Below are 22,931 nucleotides of genomic sequence, written 5' to 3'. Positions count from 1 at the left end.
TTTTATTTATTTTTTTTTTTTTGTTACACACTATTATTCGAGACGAGTAATTACCAGAATAACACTGGAAATGTTTGCAGGCGGATGTTTATAGTGGGATGACAGAGGATAAATAATTAAAGAAATTTATAAGAACATATATATATATATATATATATATATATATATATATATATATACACATATATATATATATATATATATATATATATATATATATATATATATATATATATATATGGTGGCTTTGTTTTCGAGTCAACAGTTATGAATAAATGTTCTATCGTTACGAATATCTCGTGGGGAAACGTCTCATGTTAAAGTTGAGAGGGAATGAAAGCATTCAGACTTCTGTCCGAATCCAGCAAACTTCCATGACATTCCTTACAACACTGACTCTACAGACATCTCTGTAATATTTAAAATCAAATGCAAGCATCATAATTATCACATATCCTTACTAAATTAACTCAAACAGACCGTACAAGCCATACACTGCAGACTTACTGTACATATGATTCCCAACCTACCACCAAACCCTCCTCTTCCACCAGTCCCCCGCCTCCCCGTCCTTCACACACACAGTTACGAGACACATAACGTCCGGCTGCTGCTTCACATTCACCCATCATACACCAGTGCTTCGCAAGTTGGGCAATGTGGAACTTTCCCTGATTGTACATGCGAGGGGCAGTTCTACCTAAACGTCTCCACCTGGAGGTTTCCATGAGCACTTCCTCCACGGTGTTTGCACTCTGGAAAGTTACCTTTAGGGGTCTCGACTTGCTTCTCTCGTATTTCCCTAACCTTTTGTGTTCCTCTATGTCTTTACTACTGATTTCCTCTGATACTTCTTTCAATATGCTCATTACATTTGACATCTCCTTTTTGTCTCTTGAGATCTTTTTTACTTCTTCCTCTTCTATATCAATGATTATTATAGATTTGTTGATATCTACTGAATCTCTGACTAACTTAGGATTGTTTTGGATTATTCTTTTCACTTCCCTTTTAATTCTTTTTCTTCCACCCTTGTTTCTAAGTCTTTCTTTACTTTCACCATTTCAGCATAAGTGGTTTCCACATCATTTTTGTACCTTTGCACAGCTTCATTCACCTGTGTTATCTTCTCAGTATCACTGCTCTGGTCTATCAGACTGCTTACTTGCCTAATTGTCTCTGTATCATTTTTGAACTCTTCCATAATACTCTCTTGGTTGACTACTGTACTTGCCATTTCACTAATTTTTCTCCTAAGTGAACCTACTTCTACTGTTATCTATGGTTCTGTCATTCTTGTTGACTTCCTTTCTTAATTTTTCTATTTCTTCCCAAGTGCATCTGTTTCTTAATTTCATCAATCTCAGTTTGAAAAGCCATCTCTAGCCTGTGTACACGCTCGACCAGTTTATTGCGAGTCTCCATTTCAACCAGTTCTTGGTTGAAATCATCATCCTGCTTTCTACCTTTATCCCTTAAATTCCACATCTTTTAGTCATAGATATTTGGTGAAATCTCGTGTACGCCAGTATTCACCAGATTTCTACATCTTTTCCACGTGGAAACTTAGTTGAGAAGATCTCGTGTAAAACTGGATGAAGAATTCATGTGAATTCTCTCAGAATAGTATGAGATATATATGTGGTGGTAGAATTCACATGAAAGATTAGTTTCGATTGTGACTGCACAGTGTGAGTTTATGCCTTTTTTTTTTTTTTTTTTTTTTTTTTTTTTTTGGTATATTTGAAAGTAATTCTGTAGCCTGCCTATTAGCACTTTATAATATTTATTGATTGGAAATTAAGATACACACACACACACACACACACACACACACACACACACACACACACACACACACAGATATATATATATATATATATATATATATATATATATATATATATATGATATTCCTAACATTGTCGTTTCTATTGCTCTTTGGGAATATCCTTGAGGGACAGAACACATCATCTTTGGTGAGAGCGCAGACTAAATTAGTAAAAGACATTATAGAAGTTATAAAAGAACAAAAATAGAGGTGGGCATGTCATGCTGCTGCTGATGACGATGATGATATATACAGTATATATCATCAGCCATTTAGTGTCCTGAACAAAGGCCTAACCAAATCTTCTCCATGAACTCCGTATTTGAGAGAGAGAGAGAGAGAGAGAGAGAGAGAGAGAGAGAGGAGAGAGAGAGAGATAGGGGAGTGGTTGTGGATAATTCGTTACCTAAAATGATTCTCTCTCTTAATTAAGCGATATAAATGATGGTACAATAGATATTCATAATATTCAAAGTAATAGTTTTTATGTGCTTATTAAACATTTTCTTTATTATTTTTTTTTTACGAATGCGAAATAATACAGTATCATTAACCAATATCGATGTAAACAACACGCCTCATACAGTGTTGCCATGCTCGTACAGTTTAGCTATACTTTCTCGCTAGATATAGAGGAACTGACTTTGATCATGTATAAATATTTAATTTTTACATCTAATGCCATTCTATAATTGTTACAGATATTTGGGCCATTTTTAATATTTTAACATCTTTGGCATTATTCTGGCTCTTTTGCCATTCCAACTTGCTACCTATAGCGAAGTTTGAGTATTTTCAATGGTAACCTTGCACAAACATTCAAAGTTCAAACCCCGCATTTACCATACGTACAAAGGCCCCATCTTTGAGGGAGGGTAAGACTTTTGAAGTCCTCTATCAATTTTCAGTATCAAAAGTTACTCATATATAAGCTTTAGGTATAAAGACTGTAGTGTGTTAAAGAAATTAGCCTTAAATAAACTGGTCAACCACACAGGCTCGGTCTAAATAGCCTAGCCTATCCACATGATGTATAGGCCCTAGGGTAGCCTATAGGCTAGGCATTAATTGTCAGGCGCCTATATAGTGCTAATTTAGGTAGTATTACGTTTTCGTTTAGTCACACCCTTTGGGAATTTCAGCCTTTTCAATGATATTTACTCATCAGGAGGAGTTTCAGATATGACATTTTCCTCGCAAATATGTCCTTTAGGTGTTTTTGTTCGTGCAGTAACAACTCACTGTATAGTCACGGATTGGGGAGGGCGACCTTAGCCCGTCCCTGCCCCCCAAATTATGAGCTTTCACAGTTAATGTAGGTTAGATTGAGATTTAAATTTGGTTGGATTAGGTCTGATTTGGTAGGTTAGGTTAGATTAAAAAGCACTTCATTCGATTTTTTTTTTTTTTTATATGACTTCAACCACATACAGGGATTAGGCCAGGTTAGGTTAAAGATGCTTTCACAGTTAATGTAGGTTAGGTTGGGGGGTAAATTTTGTTGGATTAGGTCTGATTTGGTAGGTTAGATTAGATTAATTAACCCGAGAGCTGCTATGTACATCGTATGAAGAATAGCGTGTGACTGCAACGTACATCATATGATCAAGCTCATTTTGTTTGAAAAAGGCATGCTACATTTTTCACCCGTGTCCACTAATAGCGTACAACGGCCAAACTAGGTAAATGGTGAACTCATATTTGGTTTCCTATTCTTTTCCATGCACACTTTCATTTACAAAAGCAAAAATTATTTTTGAGGAAAATTTTTTTTTTTATGCATGGGGGGATTAGCCACCAAACCTAATGCCACAGTTAACAGGTTAAAAAGCACTTCAATCAGTTTTATTTCCCCTTTTTAATATCATATGACTTCAGCCATGCACAGGTATTAGGCCAGGTTAGGTTAGGTTAGGTTAGACTTGGTTAGGTTAATACTAAAAGGTAAATTTGTTCGATTTTACAGTTTTCATCTCGCATTTGACTTCAACCCCTTAATGGGAGTTAGGACAGGGTTAGGTATGTAATCATTTGCGGTTGAAAGTACTTGTATTGTCAGTTAAAATCAAAATATGAGTAAATCCTACCCCCAGAGAAAAAAAATACTTTGTATATATATACATATTAGTACCAGTTTACGGATATTATTTCGAATTTGAGTTCACCCAATTACAGACCTTAGGATTCGTTTGCGGTGGAAGTTGTTCCTTAAATCATGCAAAAAAGGGTTATTTCTTACCTATACTGAAAAAAATAAATAAATACAGTGGGCTCGCACAGTACAAGAGTGGATGGGTGGTCCTGGTCCTCACACACTTTGAAATCGCGCACTGTGAATACATAATCTTATGGTAAAATTACATATGGGCAGTACCTCCTCATACCTTGAAATTTTTTGAACGTTAGAGACATAATAAAGGGAAAAATTTTCAGACATACTGTATACTGCACATATAGCTATCTATCTACTGCCAGACGCCATAATCCCGTAAGGGGTGGCCATTTGACTTTTAGTTGTTTTACGAGGAAGGACACTAACCCTCCACCAACCCACTTGTTGACACGTAGGGAGCACGTATGGTTTGGTTATATGGTTACCACCTAGCGTTGTAAATGGTTTCTTGGCTTACAGGAAACCATTAGGCTTGTCACTCAATGTAAAGCTACCTGTAAAGGAAAGAAAAGCAATAAGAAGTGACAGGAAAGATGGGAGAAACAGGAAGAGAGGAGGACAGGCACAGAAAAAGAATGATACAGGCTACGGGAGAAGTAGGCAGCACTACATCAAGTGAGTGGATGATGGTCGCCACCACCCACATATAGCTACAATAACAAAAATATAATCAGTCACCTTAACAACAGTTGACAACAGGCCTGATGGACGTAAATAACAGGGGTTCCGAGGTGCGGCAACACATTTAGAGTGTCCCTGCTGCACCACACCCCGCACCGCGTGTGTTTAACAATTGCCAGTGTTGTATTATTCCAGGCTTTGATGAAGAAACTTACGGCCTTTCGAATGCTATATTTCCTCCAGAATGCAGTAACAGTCATTGTGGTGGGGACTGCAGGTATGCCAGGTGAAGCAGGTGGGACTTCGGAGGTGGAGGCGGCTGGTGAGTCGGGAGGGGGGGGAAGGGAGGTGGAGTGGACGGTGGCGGACGAGTCAGGGGAGGTGGTGAGGGGAGGATCCTCCATCTCCTCCTCGCTATTGCTCGTATTTTCAGCAATTTCCTTCATCTGTCCTTGTTTGTCTGCTTCATTCCTTACCTTGCTATGGACTTTATTTGCTGTATAACAACTTAGCATTCACGAAATAACTGCCAGTCAAGTTAATCCAAACATTATTAAAGAAACTGGATTCTATTCTAACTTAATGTTATTGCCGAAAACGTTATTGTCGAAGTCGTTATTGGCGAGATCTTACTGTGGAATCCTCTTGAGCACCTTCCCCAAGAGCCTCTAAGTCGCAATGGGCACATTGTGCGGGAAGGGGGGTCGCTTAGTCAGGGAATTTGGCAGTTCTGGGCCACTCCTTGCCTCTACCTCGCGTATTGGGGGCTAAACTCGTGGAGTGAAGGTTTTTTGATTATTATTTTTGGTCACTTGCATGCTATGTGATTCGCGTACTGTGAACTCGCATACTGTGCAACCCCACTGTACTATGACTGAACTAAACAAAAACAAAATTTCTCTGATTTACTGTACTTACTGTTGTCTTGAAACTAATGTCTATGTTTTACTCTTTCAGATAATCTAACACTGTAATTCTCCCACATGTATAGAACTGCACATACCACGCAGCCAGCATTTTCCTTAAGAGGATGGTGGACAGCTTCTCCATTTGTCACACAGAACCTACATTGTATATTATTATTCTTGGTGGTAGCACCTAAGTAGTGTTTTGTTTTTCACAGTGCTCCCAGGGTTTCTGATTGTATTTTTTTTTTTTTTTTTTTTTTTTTACTCTAAGAGAAGCAATGGATCTGGCTACTGAAACGAACACTCTGCTGAATGTGAAGATGGTTGTTGGTTGTCTGCTATCCTTACCGTCCTATCTGATCCTCTGTTAACCTTTAGTATACTGTTAAGTTCCCCTACGGCATTTTATTTTTCCCTAATTAGTTGCCTTAATTAATTTCTGATTACTTTCTTTTTATAACATAGAGCTCTTCTGCAGAAGGTGGAATCCAAAGCTTTTCACCTCATCAACTCTAAGATAGCAATGTGAATGATTTTTCTGTAATACACAATATATGAATTAAACAACTACTCTGTGTATTATTTTTTAAACACCTATATTCATTAGTGTCCAATCTTGTGCAGACTATTGATGTATTGCACGTTAAAGTCAAACCAAGTTTCATGGGTTCCGTTCACCATTAACTATACCTTAACTATACTGATGTAGTTACAGTACTGTATGCAGTATATGAATCTTGCAGGACATTTATATAGTTTGCACATTATTGAAAAGTAACCCGTTGATGATTATGATGCATCTTGACCGTTTATTTTATCAATCATTAGACAAGTTTATACGACTTAAATTAGGAAGGCTCTCTAGAAATCACATAGATAAAACTAATTTATATTCAATCCCCAGATCCTACAAGTTCTTCCCAAGCTGAATAAATTATAGTCTGTATGAGTTAATCGATTTATAAGCTAACAATGCTTTGATGATTGATGAATTTGACAATTTATTGTGGCTAAATTATTACCTTTATTCAGCACAGGAAAAACTTGTTGGAGTTAGGGAGTGAATGTATATTTTTTTATGCATTTGGTTTCTAGAGAGCCTTCCTAATTTGCATGCATGTGATTTATTCCACCAGATATTACTGTGTATTACCCATGATTTTCAACTCGTCTATTACACGTGCTTAAATACTCGAGAAACGAACATATAAAAAAAGATCAGATATCCACATTTTTTAGATATCTCCAGTCCACATCTTTTCCACATGAAAAATGTGACATTTGCCCACTGGGATTCTTGTGCTACTTTGATTTCTTTACTGTTTGAACAAGTCTTGCTTATTTTATATGTATATATATATATATATATATATATATATACATATATATATATATATATATATATATATATATTAGAACACCATTTAGTCTAACCTAGTACACCATTTAGTCTAACCTAGTACAGAGCTTAAATCATATAAAGATACTAATTTACTAATGCCACTGACCAAGTTGACCGGGTATGGAGCATTGGCGGCCTGCGTCTGCGTGTGTGTGTGTGTGTGTGTGTGTGTGTGTGTGTGTTGTTTCTCTTAGGGCGAGTCCACACGTGCTCTCGAACATATATTGGCAACACGGCAGGCAACATGTTCGGGAACATGTTTGAAGCAGTATTTGGACAGATGTATGCAAACATGTTTCAGTGCAGCTTCGAACACTTGCAGGAGAGGCGATGGGATAAGTGTATCCATACCAGGCAGTTGAGACTTCATCATGATGTTGTCAACATGATCTGGACGCTGCTGTTCACAACATGTTTGCAGCGTAGTCATAACTGTGTTGCTTACATGTTGCCAGCACTTGCTCGAGCACACGCGTGGATGCGCTCTTACTGTGTCAGTCTCTCTCTCTCTCTCTCTCTCTCTCTCTGAGTGTTTCTGTCTGTCTGTTTATGCATGTTTTGTTTCTCTCTCTCTCTCACTCTCTCTCTCTCTCTGTGTGTGTGTAAGTCAATTGGTTGGGTGGTTGGAGTTGATGAGGTTCAGTTGGTGGTTGTGGTAGTTCGGTGCACAGCCAGGGTGGGTGGACAGTGGTAATGGTGGAGGGGAGGAGGGGGGGCAGTTGTTGGGCGTGGTGTGTGGAGTGGTTTTGGGTGGGTTGTAAGAGTGATTGGGTTAGTGAGTTGATGCGTTTGGTGGACTGGGTGAGTAGGTGGCTGGATGTGTGGGTGGTCGGGGAGGGGTCGGTAAATTAGGTTTGGATGAGTTTGATGGACAAATCGGGTTCAAATGGGTGAATGGGGTGGCGGAGTGAATGGGGTTGTGTAAGAAGGGTGGATGGGCGGGTGGGTCGGTGGGAGGAGTGGGTGGACAGGATGGGTGGATGGACAGGGTGAGGTGGGCTGGGAGTGCTCAGGGAGAGGTGGGAGGGTTGTGTGGATGGATGAGATGAATGGCATTGTTGGGTGACCAGGGTTGGTGGAATTCGAGGGTGGGAAGGTGGTAGGGGTCGGTGGGCAAGATAGGTTGTTGGGATGTGTGGACAATGTGAGTCGCCAGGGTGAGTGGGCACCGTTCGTCCCCAGGGTCGCTGAGACGATTGCGTGGTCGGGATGATCTACGTGGGTGGTTGGGTTGGGTGGCTGGGTGGGTTCAGGGTGAAGTGAATGAGTAAATAAGTTGAGCGGCATTGCTGGGTGAACTTCGTATGTGGCATTCGTGGGTTAGTGGCTGGATAGCAGGGATCGATGGGCTGGGTGACTGGCAGGGATGAGGTCAGTGGATTGTGTTAAATGGGTTGAGTGGGTAAGAGGATAAGTAGGTAAGTGTATATGTGGCTGTCCACATGACAAGGCAAGAGAGGGATTAATCTGGCCATATAACTTTTAAGTGTTACTTGGATTTTAGTCTATCGCTTAGAACACGTTGGATGACTATTTGGAAACCAGACTCTATACATTAAGATCATTGTATTGAAATCTGCTAAAACTTCGATATAATCACTTCTCATGGAACTGGAGATGGATATATACACTTGATAATACACCTAATAGTAAGATAAATGAAAGTAACATTACCTGCAGCAGTGAGAGTGAGCGACTCTTCATATCTCCCATCTATCCGCCTAACAAATCAGTGTTTTGGTGGGAGTAAGGAGGGGAGTTAGGGGGGGTCGACGTGTGCGATTAACCTGACATCTAGTGGCAGATTACCCTGTATCACGAATTTCTGTCCGGAGGTGTACTGTACATTGAATAACTATTCTCCCTAATGTAAGTAATCTCTTCAGTGATCGAGAAGGTCTCATAATAAAGAAACATGAGTTACAACACTCGGTATTTCAATTAGAAAGAGAATATCACGTGGCACTACGGACACTTAGGTCTGCTCAAAGTTATACATATTCTTGGGATAACATAGAGGAGAAGTAACAAATAAGCATGAATAACCCTACTCTAACCATGACAAACATCATCGCATCGACATCAATGTGCCTCACAAAGTAACTACATGAACATTAACTCACAACTATCACAGCCCTAATAAGTAATGAATTGGAAAGTCATCCCAACACACATTAAAAAATAATTCACAGTTCCAGGGCACCTGATATTTGGCCCACAAAAATCACATTATTATCTGAGGCTCAGACGGAACTCTGTAGCTAGCATTCTCATAACCCAGTTACACACTAAATAATAAAGTAGAGTACACATATATATATGGGAAATACCTCACTATCAAGCTTACAGAATGCAAGGGAGGTGAGCAGGAACTCATGACTCGCTTGTCAAATGAGGCCAGTGGCGTCACCTCCCGTGATCAAACATGACACTTCCTGGGGTACAACAACACTTGATACTAACCCCAGTCTATTTCTCTATTTTCGTCACTAATATCACTCGTGGGGTATCACTTATTCGCGCTTCAACATATCAAACATCAATATTATCAAATTACTTACAGAATTCCTTGGAGGGGGGGTGGGTTTAGGAGGAGGACAGCACCGATCACTCGCCGCGTTTAACAGTCGGTGAGCGAGTGACATGCCAGTATTACATGGTGGAAAGGGGAGGGGAGGATGATGGCTTACACAATTTAAGTTTTTCATTACTACAGACTCGTGACAGACTCAATGTGATGCCTTTCCCCTTACAATTGGCTACCCAAAAAAATGACTTTCCCTAGTTACAATAATCACTCTCCAGCAACCTTTCTCTATACCCTTGCATCGATAAAGCGTTGAAAATCATCGTGCCTCACACCCCTTCGCACATGCGTACATTATGCTGGATTACGTGACCATAGGCACATACTCCTACCCGCTCGAGATTTTAATATTATAAAGAGACTTAATAGTAATAAATTATAGTAGAAAAAAATGACTTAAGCACTAGGGAACTTAATCTACATTCTGATCACGTTCACATGGATACGGCTATACCCTGGCCACACTCTCTCACTAAACCGAACATTTGGTCATAAAATGAACAAGATACAACTCATTATCACTTCCAGGCACTACATCCACCCACGGTTAGGGAAGAACAAAAGTTCGGGCGACTGGCTCTGAACCCCTCGGAAATAACCAGTAGCCTACCCATACTTAACAAACTCTGTATGTAAATTCACCTACTTGACCAGTCTCCCTCAATACTGCTACTGTAGGGTGTTCTACACGCTCCTTGCTTGTGAGGAGAAACCAATCCACATGCCTCCAAAGACACCAGCAAATCTGTCATATACTGCAACTGTGGGATATTACATAAGCTCCATGCTCGAGAACAGTTGGCAGCTATCCCGTCTGCCCCCCCTAAAAAAATCCTCTACCACGAGTAAATTTTCTCATGCTACTCACGATATGCAACCGACAACGTATGTCACTTGCCAGGTATATTACTCACAAGAAGAATGCCCTGCAACAAGGAGAAACTTTGTGCTTAGCTGAGAGTAACACGAACCGCTCCACTTTGTTCTGTCCAGAGAGGCCGAGCAGAAGCCTACCTACCTCTCCCAACATGTGAGAGCCCCATACATCAGCTTCTCCAAGCCCTATAGAGAAACTGGAAACTTCCCCTCTCTCTCTGAGCAATCCTATACTGCAGTTTGGGCATTACATACTCATGGCGCTCGAGGTTCTCAAAGCAAGTAGGAAACCTCATGGGTGTCGACTTAAATGGTAGGGCGATTTTCACTTGGGACGGAAAAGGTCAGGTGATGCATTGGGGTGGTCAGCAGTACGAGGTCCAAAATAAGCTTTGTTAGATAGTGAATAGAATAGGGTTCCGGTCTAACCATAAAAGAAAGGCAGAAGGAGAGCTAGTACAAGCGAAGTGTAGGACTATGATACCTGCACTGACATTTGTCAGTACCATTGTGTTAAAAGACAGAAACCCCAGAGATGTCTTACATGTTAGTAAATTTCAGAAGGCCAGGGGTAAAGCTTCATTAGCACAAATTGTTCCGTGAAAGTTAGTGAGAACGGAACATGCTATTTACCCATTACCAACGTAACCAAGGGGCCAGTGAAGTTAAATCCAGGACAAGTGTTGGGAATGTACCATGTTGCTGACGAATCGAATATTGCTTATCTTAGACCCAATGAACAGGACAGAAGTCCACCTGAATTAGTGCAACCAGAAGTCGAGGCAGAAGGTGACCTTGTGGCACCAGTAGTTCGGGTCGATAATGCTTTGTTACCCCACATGGATCAGGCATAGGATGAGAGTGACCGATGCGTCGTGCTTAATTCAATTCTCAGAGGGCTGAAGTGGACACATTTGTCTCAGTCACAGAGGGACAAATTGAGAGAACTGATATTGGGTAATGATGCACTGTTCATTCTTGGTCCGAAGGAAATTGGCACCCTTAAAGTACCAGAAGCCCACATTGATACTATCGACTCTGAACCAGTGTGTATGCCTTGTATCGGCATCCTGAGCAAGTAAGGAAGATCATCTCTGAGATAATCAATGAGATGATTGATAAGGATGTGATTGAGGAATCGACCCCTGCATAAATAGCCCCCATAGTCTTAGTCAGCAAGCCAGAGGGCAGTAAAAGGATGTGTATTGATTATCGGGCTCTAAATAAATAGGTCAAGATAGATATCCAACCCCCACCCTTATTACACGAATTAATAGGGGAAAGTGCTGGGAAAATGTTTTACTGTACCCTTCATATGAAAGACACCTACCTCCAAGTTCGGTTGGGCGAGAGCACTCAAGACTTGACAACTGTTTCTGATGGGGTTAATTTGTTTAGATACAAGCGCTTACCTTTCGGATTGTCTGTGAGTCCAGCTATTTTCACTATGAAAATGCAGAAAGTGTTAGCCCCTTTAGTTAGAGAAGGTTGTGCCGTAACTACGTAGACGATGTTGCGATTTGGGCAGACTCTTTTGATCAGATGCTAGACCGACTGAAGATTACCCTTGGAAGATTAACCGAGTTTGGAATGAAGCTGAATGTTAGTGAATGCTCCTTCATAAGGCAAGAAATTAAGTTCCTGAGACATGTAGTGTCGGAGAAAGGAATACACCCTGACAGTAAGAACCCTGAAGCCATTGAACATACCTTATGTCACGACCAACGAAGATCAAGGAAGTGAGACGTTTTGTGGACATGTGTAACTTTTATTGCAAACACATTCCTAACTTTGCTGCCATTGCCAGTCCTCTCACTAATTTGCCTAGGAAGAACGCAATATTTGAATGGTCAGATGAGTGTAAGAATGCATTCTCAGTTCTTAAACAAAAGTTAAGGTCAGCTCCAGTGCTAGTAAAGGCAGATTAAACTAAACCGTTCGAGTTACACACAGATGCTAGCGACTCGCACATTGGCAGAGCTCTTATGCAGCTGGAGGGTGAGAAAGATCTGAGACCTATTGGATACTTTTCAAAGAAGCTTACCCCGACAGAAAAGAAGATACTCAGTAACCGACAAGGAAGCCATGGCAGTAGTGAGTGCATGTAGATTCTTCAGCCACTATTTTTGTGCAAACCCTTTTCCATCATTACTGACCATAGACCATTAACCACTATCTTTAAGAAAACGACTAAATGCTCACGTATGTCGCGTTATTTGTTGGAGATGAGAGACTACGATTTTGTTACAAAATATAATAAGGGTATGAATCATTATGTCCCAGATCTTTGAGTAGACCAGTAGAAGCAATCGAGGAGGCCTCAGATATAACACAATCTAATGCAGAATTTCGGTGGTTGGGCCTTACGGTGGACAAGGTATGGGAAGCCCAGAGAGCAGACCCGAAATAGAGGCAGGTAATTCAGTACTGAGAAGGAGGTCAGTTACCCAGGAAATTGTCTGGTAATCGTCCCATTTACGTTTTCAAAATGAACGAGGAGCTTCTCTATGTCCGAAAAGAAGACATGGGAAAGTCCAGATTGTGCCTGGTAGTACCCAATTCTTTAGTGGCTATTGTTTGTTCAGTTGTTCATAACCCTTCACAACTAGGAGAACGCAAGACGGTTGCCAAGGCAAGACAGTTTTTCTATTGGCTGTCTCTTCTCATCGATGTGCAGCATTTCATTAAATCATGCAAGTCATGTCAGCAGTTCAAGGGTCACGGGAAGATTGTGCACCATTTTAAGGAATTGCCACCTGCAGATGATAATGGTCAGAGGGTTGCAATAGATCTCATAGATTTCCATAATAGTAGGAGTGGTCACAGGTATTGTCGCACAGTGATAGACCATTATTCTAGGTATCTATGTATCTATCCCCTTTGTACAAAATCCACCAAAGCCCTAGCTGAAGAATTTAAGGACATCTGTAGGTATGGCAAGCAGCAGGTAGTTATCATGGACAACGGAGGAGAAATTACTAGTGCAGAGTTTAGAGACTTCTGTACGAGAGCCGGGATTATGCAAGGATTCTGTTTGGGGGAGGCGGTGGCTCAATCGGTAGAGAGATGGCCTGCAGTCCTACCGGACCCAGATTCAAATCCACGCTGGGGTAGGGAACAGTTTAAGGATTTGAATTTCATGAAATCAGCCTTTACTGACCTACTAGAAGACCCTCCGACATGTCGTAAAAATACCCCCGCTAATACCAATACACCAGTCCTGTATGAGACAATCCTAGCATGTATTCATTATGGACGGTGGGTGTTAGCGCCGAAATGGTGACATGTAGAGGTGTATGGTGTGTAGGAGGATTACTGGGCCTTGAGAACAGGCTGTGAAGCCTATGCCCAGAGTTGGAAAAAAAAAAAATCTACCGTCCCCGAGGCAATTCAGTTATTGAGAGAGTGCATAGGACCTTAAAGACAGTACTGGCAATCTTGAGCCAAGAACACCCGAATATGTGGCCCATGCACCTGTACGACACTGAGAAAGCATTGAAAGAAGCAGTGCATACGTCCCTAGGCACATCACCTTTCTTTGCTTTTTATGGACGTAATCCAAATGGCGAGGTAAGAGATTTGCAGTTGTCTACTGATGAAGAGTGTGTAGAGAAAATAGATGTCAAACAGATGCTCAAGGAGACACAATGTTGGATAACAGCAGTATACCTTAACAGAGCAAATGAGGGACGTAGGAATGACTCTCCAGTAGCAGGTGAATTAGTTTGAAGGTATATCGAAGGGTGATTGCCTGGTATGGCATCAAAGCTAAATAGAAAGTGGCACGGTCCTTACAAGATTATCAGAGTTATCGATGAGTTGGAAAATGTGTTTGAAGGCACCATCTTGAGTAGGGCAGCTGAAAAGGTCAAAAGATATGTTGAAAGAGATGCTGTAGTGAGTACAGTGAATCACAAGTTTTTGACCAGTGAGGATGAGGAGTAGATAATGCCTAGTGTAAGATCACGGAGACCGCCTGAGATGATGCAGTACACGTAGATGATGGGTGTATGGTGTATGTACTGTATATACTCATTTTGCTTTTCTCTTAGCACGTCTTGTCCTTGCCTTAACTGGCTGGGAACATGGAGTCAGCTATGCCTTTCCAGGTCTCTGTGGGCTGTACCTGCGTATTTATTTTTTTCTACCAATGCTTATGGGTTGTAATTTCGGGTTGATTAATAGGATTTAGTAGTTGTTTAGGGTATGTCCAGCTTTTGGAGAGATGAGACGTGGAAACTGCGTGTTGTCTTGCCTTGCCTCGAATCTTTTTTGGTTCTTTAGGTTAGATTGTTAGGTTTACTTAGGGAAAATGAGATCTCACAGTTAGGACTTTTTTTTTTTTTTTCCAGATTTTGGGAATTGTACAGTCAGGGAAAGTTCCACATTACCCGCTGTTCAGAGCATTGGTGGTTGATGAACAGCAGGCCCTACCTGTCCGGTAACTGTGAGTGGGAGGGAGGGTGACAGGCGGTAGGAGGTTTGGCGAGTTGCTCACGTCACAGTATCAATAGCCAATGATAATGCGTCCGAAGTATTCTCAGAATACAAAAGCGGTATGTTGTTTGTATGGTATTACACTGTTCTCTGATTATTATACACGAGTAGTACATGTTTACTGTCAAAGGTATGCTTCTTTGCCTTTGTTTTGTAATGCTCAATAGGAATGATAGTTACAAAGACTGATCTTATAATTAAGACTTCCCATGTCATTCTGTGTAAAGGAAAACGAAAAGTCTGTTAATAATCATAGTCTGTTTTTATTTATTTTTTTTTTGTTACACACTATTATTCGAGACGAGTAATTACCAGAATAACACTGGAAATGTTTGCAGGCGGATGTTTATAGTGGGATGACAGAGGATAAATAATTAAAGAAATTTATAAGAACATATATATATATATATATATATATATATATATATATATATATATATACACATATATATATATATATATATATATATATATATATTATATATATATATATATATATATGGTGGCTTTGTTTTCGAGTCAACAGTTATGAATAAATGTTCTATCGTTACGAATATCTCGTGGGGAAACGTCTCATGTTAAAGTTGAGAGGGAATGAAAGCATTCAGACTTCTGTCCGAATCCAGCAAACTTCCATGACATTCCTTACAACACTGACTCTACAGACATCTCTGTAATATTTAAAATCAAATGCAAGCATCATAATTATCACATATCCTTACTAAATTAACTCAAACAGACCGTACAAGCCATACACTGCAGACTTACTGTACATATGATTCCCAACCTACCATCAAACCCTCCTCTTCCACCAGTCCCCCGCCTCCCCGTCCTTCACACACACAGTTACGAGACACATAACGTCCGGCTGCTGCTTCACATTCACCCATCATACACCAGTGCTTCGCAAGTTGGGCAATGTGGAACTTTCCCTGATTGTACATGCGAGGGGCAGTTCTACCTAAACGTCTCCACCTGGAGGTTTCCATGAGCACTTCCTCCACGGTGTTTGCACTCTGGAAAGTTACCTTTAGGGGTCTCGACTTGCTTCTCTCGTATTTCCCTAACCTTTTGTGTTCCTCTATGTCTTTACTACTGATTTCCTCTGATACTTCTTTCAATATGCTCATTACATTTGACATCTCCTTTTTGTCTCTTGAGATCTTTTTTACTTCTTCCTCTTCTATATCAATGATTATTATAGATTTGTTGATATCTACTGAATCTCTGACTAACTTAGGATTGTTTTGGATTATTCTTTTCACTTCCCTTTTAATGCTTTTTTCTTCCACCCTTGTTTCTAAGTCTTTCTTTACTTTCACCATTTCAGCATAAGTGGTTTCCACATCATTTTTGTACCTTTGCACAGCTTCATTCACCTGTGTTATCTTCTCAGTATCACTGCTCTGGTCTATCAGACTGCTTACTTGCCTAATTGTCTCTGTATCATTTTTGAACTCTTCCATAATACTCTCTTGGTTGACTACTGTACTTGCCATTTCACTAATTTTTCTCCTAAGTGAACCTACTTCTACTGTTATCTATGGTTCTGTCATTCTTGTTGACTTCCTTTCTTAATTTTTCTATTTCTTCCCAAGTGCATCTGTTTCTTAATTTCATCAATCTCAGTTTGAAAAGCCATCTCTAGCCTGTGTACACGCTCGACCAGTTTATTGCGAGTCTCCATTTCAACCAGTTCTTGGTTGAAATCATCATCCTGCTTTCTACCTTTATCCCTTAAATTCCACATCTTTTAGTCATAGATATTTGGTGAAATCTCGTGTACGCCAGTATTCACCAGATTTCTACATCTTTTCCACGTGGAAACTTAGTTGAGAAGATCTCGTGTAAAACTGGATGAAGAATTCATGTGAATTCTCTCAGAATAGTATGAGATATATATGTGGTGGTAAAATTCACATGAAATAGATTAGTTTCGATTGTGATTCTGCACAGTGTGAGTTTGCCTTTTTTTTTTTTTTTTTTGGTATATTTGAAAGTAATTCTGTAGCCTGCCTATTAGCACTTTATAATATTTATTGATTGGAAATTAAGATACACACACACACACACCACACACACACACACACACACACACACACACATATATATATATATATATATATATATATATATATATATATATTATTCCTAACATTGTCGTTTCTATTGCTCTTTGGGAATATCCTTGAGGGACAGAACACATCATCTTTGGTGAGAGCGCAGACTAAATTAGTAAAAGACATTATAGAAGTTATAAAAGAACAAAAATAGAGGTGGGCATGTCATGCTGCTGCTGATGACGATGATGATATATACAGTATATATCATCAGCCATTTAGTGTCCTGAACAAAGGCCTAACCAAATCTTCTCCATGAACTCCGTATTTGAGAGAGAGAGAGAGAGAGAGAGAGAGAGAGAGAGAGAGAGAGAGAGAGAGAGATAGGGGAGTGGTTGTGGATAATTCGTTACCTAAAATGATTCTCTCTCTTAATTAAGCGATATAAATGATGGTACAATAGATATTCATAATATTCAAAGTAATAGTTTTTATGTGCTTATTAAACATTTTCTTTATTATTTTTTTTTTTTACGAATGCGAAATAATACAGTATCATTAACCAATATCGATGTAAACAACACGCCTCATACAGTGTTGCCATGCTCGTACAGTTTAGCTATACTTTCTCGCTAGATATAGAGGAACTGACTTTGATCATGTATAAATATTTAATTTTTACATCTAATGCCATTCTATAATTGTTACAGATATTTGGGCCATTTTTAATATTTTAACATCTTTGGCATTATTCTGGCTCTTTTGCCATTCCAACTTGCTACCTATAGCGAAGTTTGAGTATTTTCAATGGTAACCTTGCACAAACATTCAAAGTTCAAACCCCGCATTTACCATACGTACAAAGGCCCCATCTTTGAGGGAGGGTAAGACTTTTGAAGTCCTCTATCAATTTTCAGTATCAAAAGTTACTCATATATAAGCTTTAGGTATAAAGACTGTAGTGTGTTAAAGAAATTAGCCTTAAATAAACTGGTCAACCACACAGGCTCGGTCTAAATAGCCTAGCCTATCCACATGATGTATAGGCCCTAGGGTAGCCTATAGGCTAGGCATTAATTGTCAGGCGCCTATATAGTGCTAATTTAGGTAGTATTACGTTTTCGTTTAGTCACACCCTTTGGGAATTTCAGCCTTTTCAATGATATTTACTCATCAGGAGGAGTTTCAGATATGACATTTTCCTCGCAAATATGTCCTTTAGGTGTTTTTGTTCGTGCAGTAACAACTCACTGTATAGTCACGGATTGGGGAGGGCGACCTTAGCCCGTCCCTGCCCCCCAAATTATGAGCTTTCACAGTTAATGTAGGTTAGATTGAGATTTGAATTTGGTTGGATTAGGTCTGATTTCGTAGGTTAGGTTAGATTAAAAAGCACTTCATTCGATTGTCTTTTTTTTTTTTATATGACTTCAACCACATACAGGGATTAGGCCAGGTTAGGTTATATAAGATGCTTTCACAGTTAATGAAGGTTAGGTTGGGGGGTAAATTTTGTTGGATTAGGTCTGATTTGGTAGGTTAGATTAGATTAATTAACCCGAGAGCTGCTATGTACATCGTATGAAGAATAGCGTGTGACTGCAACGTACATCATATAATCAAGCTCATTTTGTTTGAAAAAGGCATGCTACATTTTTCACCCGTGTCCACTAATAGCGTACAACGGCCAAACTAGGTAAATGGTGAACTCATATTTGGTTTCCTATTCTTTTTCATGCACACTTTCATTTACAAAAGCAAAAATTATTTTTGAGGAAAAAAAATTATGTTTTTTTATGCATGGGGGGATTAGCCACCAAACCTAATGCCACAGTTAACAGGTTAAAAAGCACTTCAATCAGTTTTATTTCCCCTTTTTAATATCATATGACTTCAGCCATGCACAGGTATTAGGCCAGGTTAGGTTAGGTTAGGTTAGACTTGGTTAGGTTAATACTAAAAGGTAAATTTGTTCGATTTTACAGTTTTCATCTCGCATTTGACTTCAACCCCTTAATGGGAGTTAGGACAGGGTTAGGTATGTAATCATTTGCGGTTGAAAGTACTTGTATTGTCAGTTAAAATCAAAATATGAGTAAATCCTACCCCCAGAGAAAAAAAATACTTTGTATATATATACATATTAGTACCAGTTTACGGATATTATTTCGAATTTGAGTTCACCCAATTACAGACCTTAGGATTCGTTTGCGGTGGAAGTTGTTCCTTAAATCATGCAAAAAAGGGTTATTTCTTACCTATACTGAAAAAAATAAATAAATACAGTGGGCTCGCACAGTACAAGAGTGGATGGGTGGTCCTGGTCCTCACACACTTTGAAATCGCGCACTGTGAATACATAATCTTATGGTAAAATTACATATGGGCAGTACCTCCTCATACCTTGAAATTTTTTGAACGTTAGAGACATAATAAAGGGAAAAATTTTCAGACATACTGTATACTGCACATATAGCTATCTATCTACTGCCAGACGCCATAATCCCGTAAGGGGTGGCCATTTGACTTTTAGTTGTTTTACGAGGAAGGACACTAACCCTCCACCAACCCACTTGTTGACACGTAGGGAGCACGTATGGTTTGGTTATATGGTTACCACCTAGCGTTGTAAATGGTTTCTTGGCTTACAGGAAACCATTAGGCTTGTCACTCAATGTAAAGCTACCTGTAAAGGAAAGAAAAGCAATAAGAAGTGACAGGAAAGATGGGAGAAACAGGAAGAGAGGAGGACAGGCACAGAAAAAGAATGATACAGGCTACGGGAGAAGTAGGCAGCACTACATCAAGTGAGTGGATGATGGTCGCCACCACCCACATATAGCTACAATAACAAAAATATAATCAGTCACCTTAACAACAGTTGACAACAGGCCTGATGGACGTAAATAACAGGGGTTCCGAGGTGCGGCAACACATTTAGAGTGTCCCTGCTGCACCACACCCCGCACCGCGTGTGTTTAACAATTGCCAGTGTTGTATTATTCCAGGCTTTGATGAAGAAACTTACGGCCTTTCGAATGCTATATTTCCTCCAGAATGCAGTAACAGTCATTGTGGTGGGGACTGCAGGTATGCCAGGTGAAGCAGGTGGGACTTCGGAGGTGGAGGCGGCTGGTGAGTCGGGAGGGGGGGGAAGGGAGGTGGAGTGGACGGTGGCGGACGAGTCAGGGGAGGTGGTGAGGGGAGGATCCTCCATCTCCTCCTCGCTATTGCTCGTATTTTCAGCAATTTCCTTCATCTGTCCTTGTTTGTCTGCTTCATTCCTTACCTTGCTATGGACTTTATTTGCTGTATAACAACTTAGCATTCACGAAATAACTGCCAGTCAAGTTAATCCAAACATTATTAAAGAAACTGGATTCTATTCTAACTTAATGTTATTGCCGAAAACGTTATTGTCGAAGTCGTTATTGGCGAGATCTTACTGTGGAATCCTCTTGAGCACCTTCCCCAAGAGCCTCTAAGTCGCAATGGGCACATTGTGCGGGAAGGGGGGTCGCTTAGTCAGGGAATTTGGCAGTTCTGGGCCACTCCTTGCCTCTACCTCGCGTATTGGGGGCTAAACTCGTGGAGTGAAGGTTTTTTGATTATTATTTTTGGTCACTTGCATGCTATGTGATTCGCGTACTGTGAACTCGCATACTGTGCAACCCCACTGTACTATGACTGAACTAAACAAAAACAAAATTTCTCTGATTTACTGTACTTACTGTTGTCTTGAAACTAATGTCTATGTTTTACTCTTTCAGATAATCTAACACTGTAATTCTCCCACATGTATAGAACTGCACATACCACGCAGCCAGCATTTTCCTTAAGAGGATGGTGGACAGCTTCTCCATTTGTCACACAGAACCTACATTGTATATTATTATTCTTGGTGGTAGCACCTAAGTAGTGTTTTGTTTTTCACAGTGCTCCCAGGGTTTCTGATTGTATTTTTTTTTTTTTTTTTTTTTTTTTACTCTAAGAGAAGCAATGGATCTGGCTACTGAAACGAACACTCTGCTGAATGTGAAGATGGTTGTTGGTTGTCTGCTATCCTTACCGTCCTATCTGATCCTCTGTTAACCTTTAGTATACTGTTAAGTTCCCCTACGGCATTTTATTTTTTCCCTAATTAGTTGCCTTAATTAATTTCTGATTACTTTCTTTTTATAACATAGAGCTCTTCTGCAGAAGGTGGAATCCAAAGCTTTTCACCTCATCAACTCTAAGATAGCAATGTGAATGATTTTTCTGTAATACACAATATATGAATTAAACAACTACTCTGTGTATTATTTTTTAAACATACCTATATTCATTAGTGTCCAATCTTGTGCAGACTATTGATGTATTGCACGTTAAAGTCAAACCAAGTTTCATGGGTTCCGTTCACCATTAACTATACCTTAACTATACTGATGTAGTTACAGTACTGTATGCAGTATATGAATCTTGCAGGACATTTATATAGTTTGCACATTATTGAAAAGTAACCCGTTGATGATTATGATGCATCTTGACCGTTTATTTTATCAATCATTAGACAAGTTTATACGACTTAAATTAGGAAGGCTCTCTAGAAATCACATAGATAAAACTAATTTATATTCAATCCCCAGATCCTACAAGTTCTTCCCAAGCTGAATAAATTATAGTCTGTATGAGTTAATCGATTTATAAGCTAACAATGCTTTGATGATTGATGAATTTGACAATTTATTGTGGCTAAATTATTACCTTTATTCAGCACAGGAAAAACTTGTTGGAGTTAGGGAGTGAATGTATATTTTTATGCATTTGGTTTCTAGAGAGCCTTCCTAATTTGCATGCATGTGATTTATTCCACCAGATATTACTGTGTATTACCCATGATTTTCAACTCGTCTATTACACGTGCTTAAATACTCGAGAAACGAACATATAAAAAAAGATCAGATATCCACATTTTTTAGATATCTCCAGTCCACATCTTTTCCACATGAAAAATGTGACATTTGCCCACTGGGATTCTTGTGCTACTTTGATTTCTTTACTGTTTGAACAAGTCTTGCTTATTTTATATGTATATATATATATATATATCTATATATATATATATATATAAATATATATATATATATATATATATATATATATTAGAACACCATTTAGTCTAACCTAGTACACCATTTAGTCTAACCTAGTACAGAGCTTAAATCATATAAAGATACTAATTTACTAATGCCACTGACCAAGTTGACCGGGTATGGAGCATTGGCGGCCTGCGTCTGCGTGTGTGTGTGTGTGTGTGTGTGTGTGTGTGTGTGTTGTTTCTCTTAGGGCGAGTCCACACGTGCTCTCGAACATATATTGGCAACACGGCAGGCAACATGTTCGGGAACATGTTTGAAGCAGTATTTGGACAGATGTATGCAAACATGTTTCAGTGCAGCTTCGAACACTTGCAGGAGAGGCGATGGGATAAGTGTATCCATACCAGGCAGTTGAGACTTCATCATGATGTTGTCAACATGATCTGGACGCTGCTGTTCACAACATGTTTGCAGCGTAGTCATAACTGTGTTGCTTACATGTTGCCAGCACTTGCTCGAGCACACGCGTGGATGCGCTCTTACTGTGTCAGTCTCTCTCTCTCTCTCTCTCTCTCTCTCTGAGTGTTTCTGTCTATCTGTTTATGCATGTTTTGTTTCTCTCGCTCTCTCACTCTCTCTCTGCGTGTGTGTGTGTAAGTCAGTTGGTTGGGTGGTTGGAGTTGATGAGGTTCAGTTGGTGGTTGTGGTAGTTCGGTGCACAGCCAGGGTGGGTGGACAGTGGTAATGGTGGAGGGGAGGAGGGGGGGCAGTTGTTGGGCGTGGTGTGTGGAGTGGTTTTGGGTGGGTTGTAAGAGTGATTGGGTTAGTGAGTTGATGCGTTTGGTGGACTGGGTGAGTAGGTGGCTGGATGTGTGGGTGGTCGGGGAGGGGTCGG

The sequence above is a fragment of the Coenobita brevimanus genome, chromosome 46 (genome assembly GCF_032717465.1).
Source record: "Coenobita brevimanus isolate Jiangsu-jjx chromosome 46, ASM3271746v2, whole genome shotgun sequence".
Taxonomy (NCBI): Eukaryota; Metazoa; Arthropoda; class Malacostraca; order Decapoda; family Coenobitidae; genus Coenobita; species Coenobita brevimanus.
Note: the sequence above shows the minus strand (reverse complement) of the source record.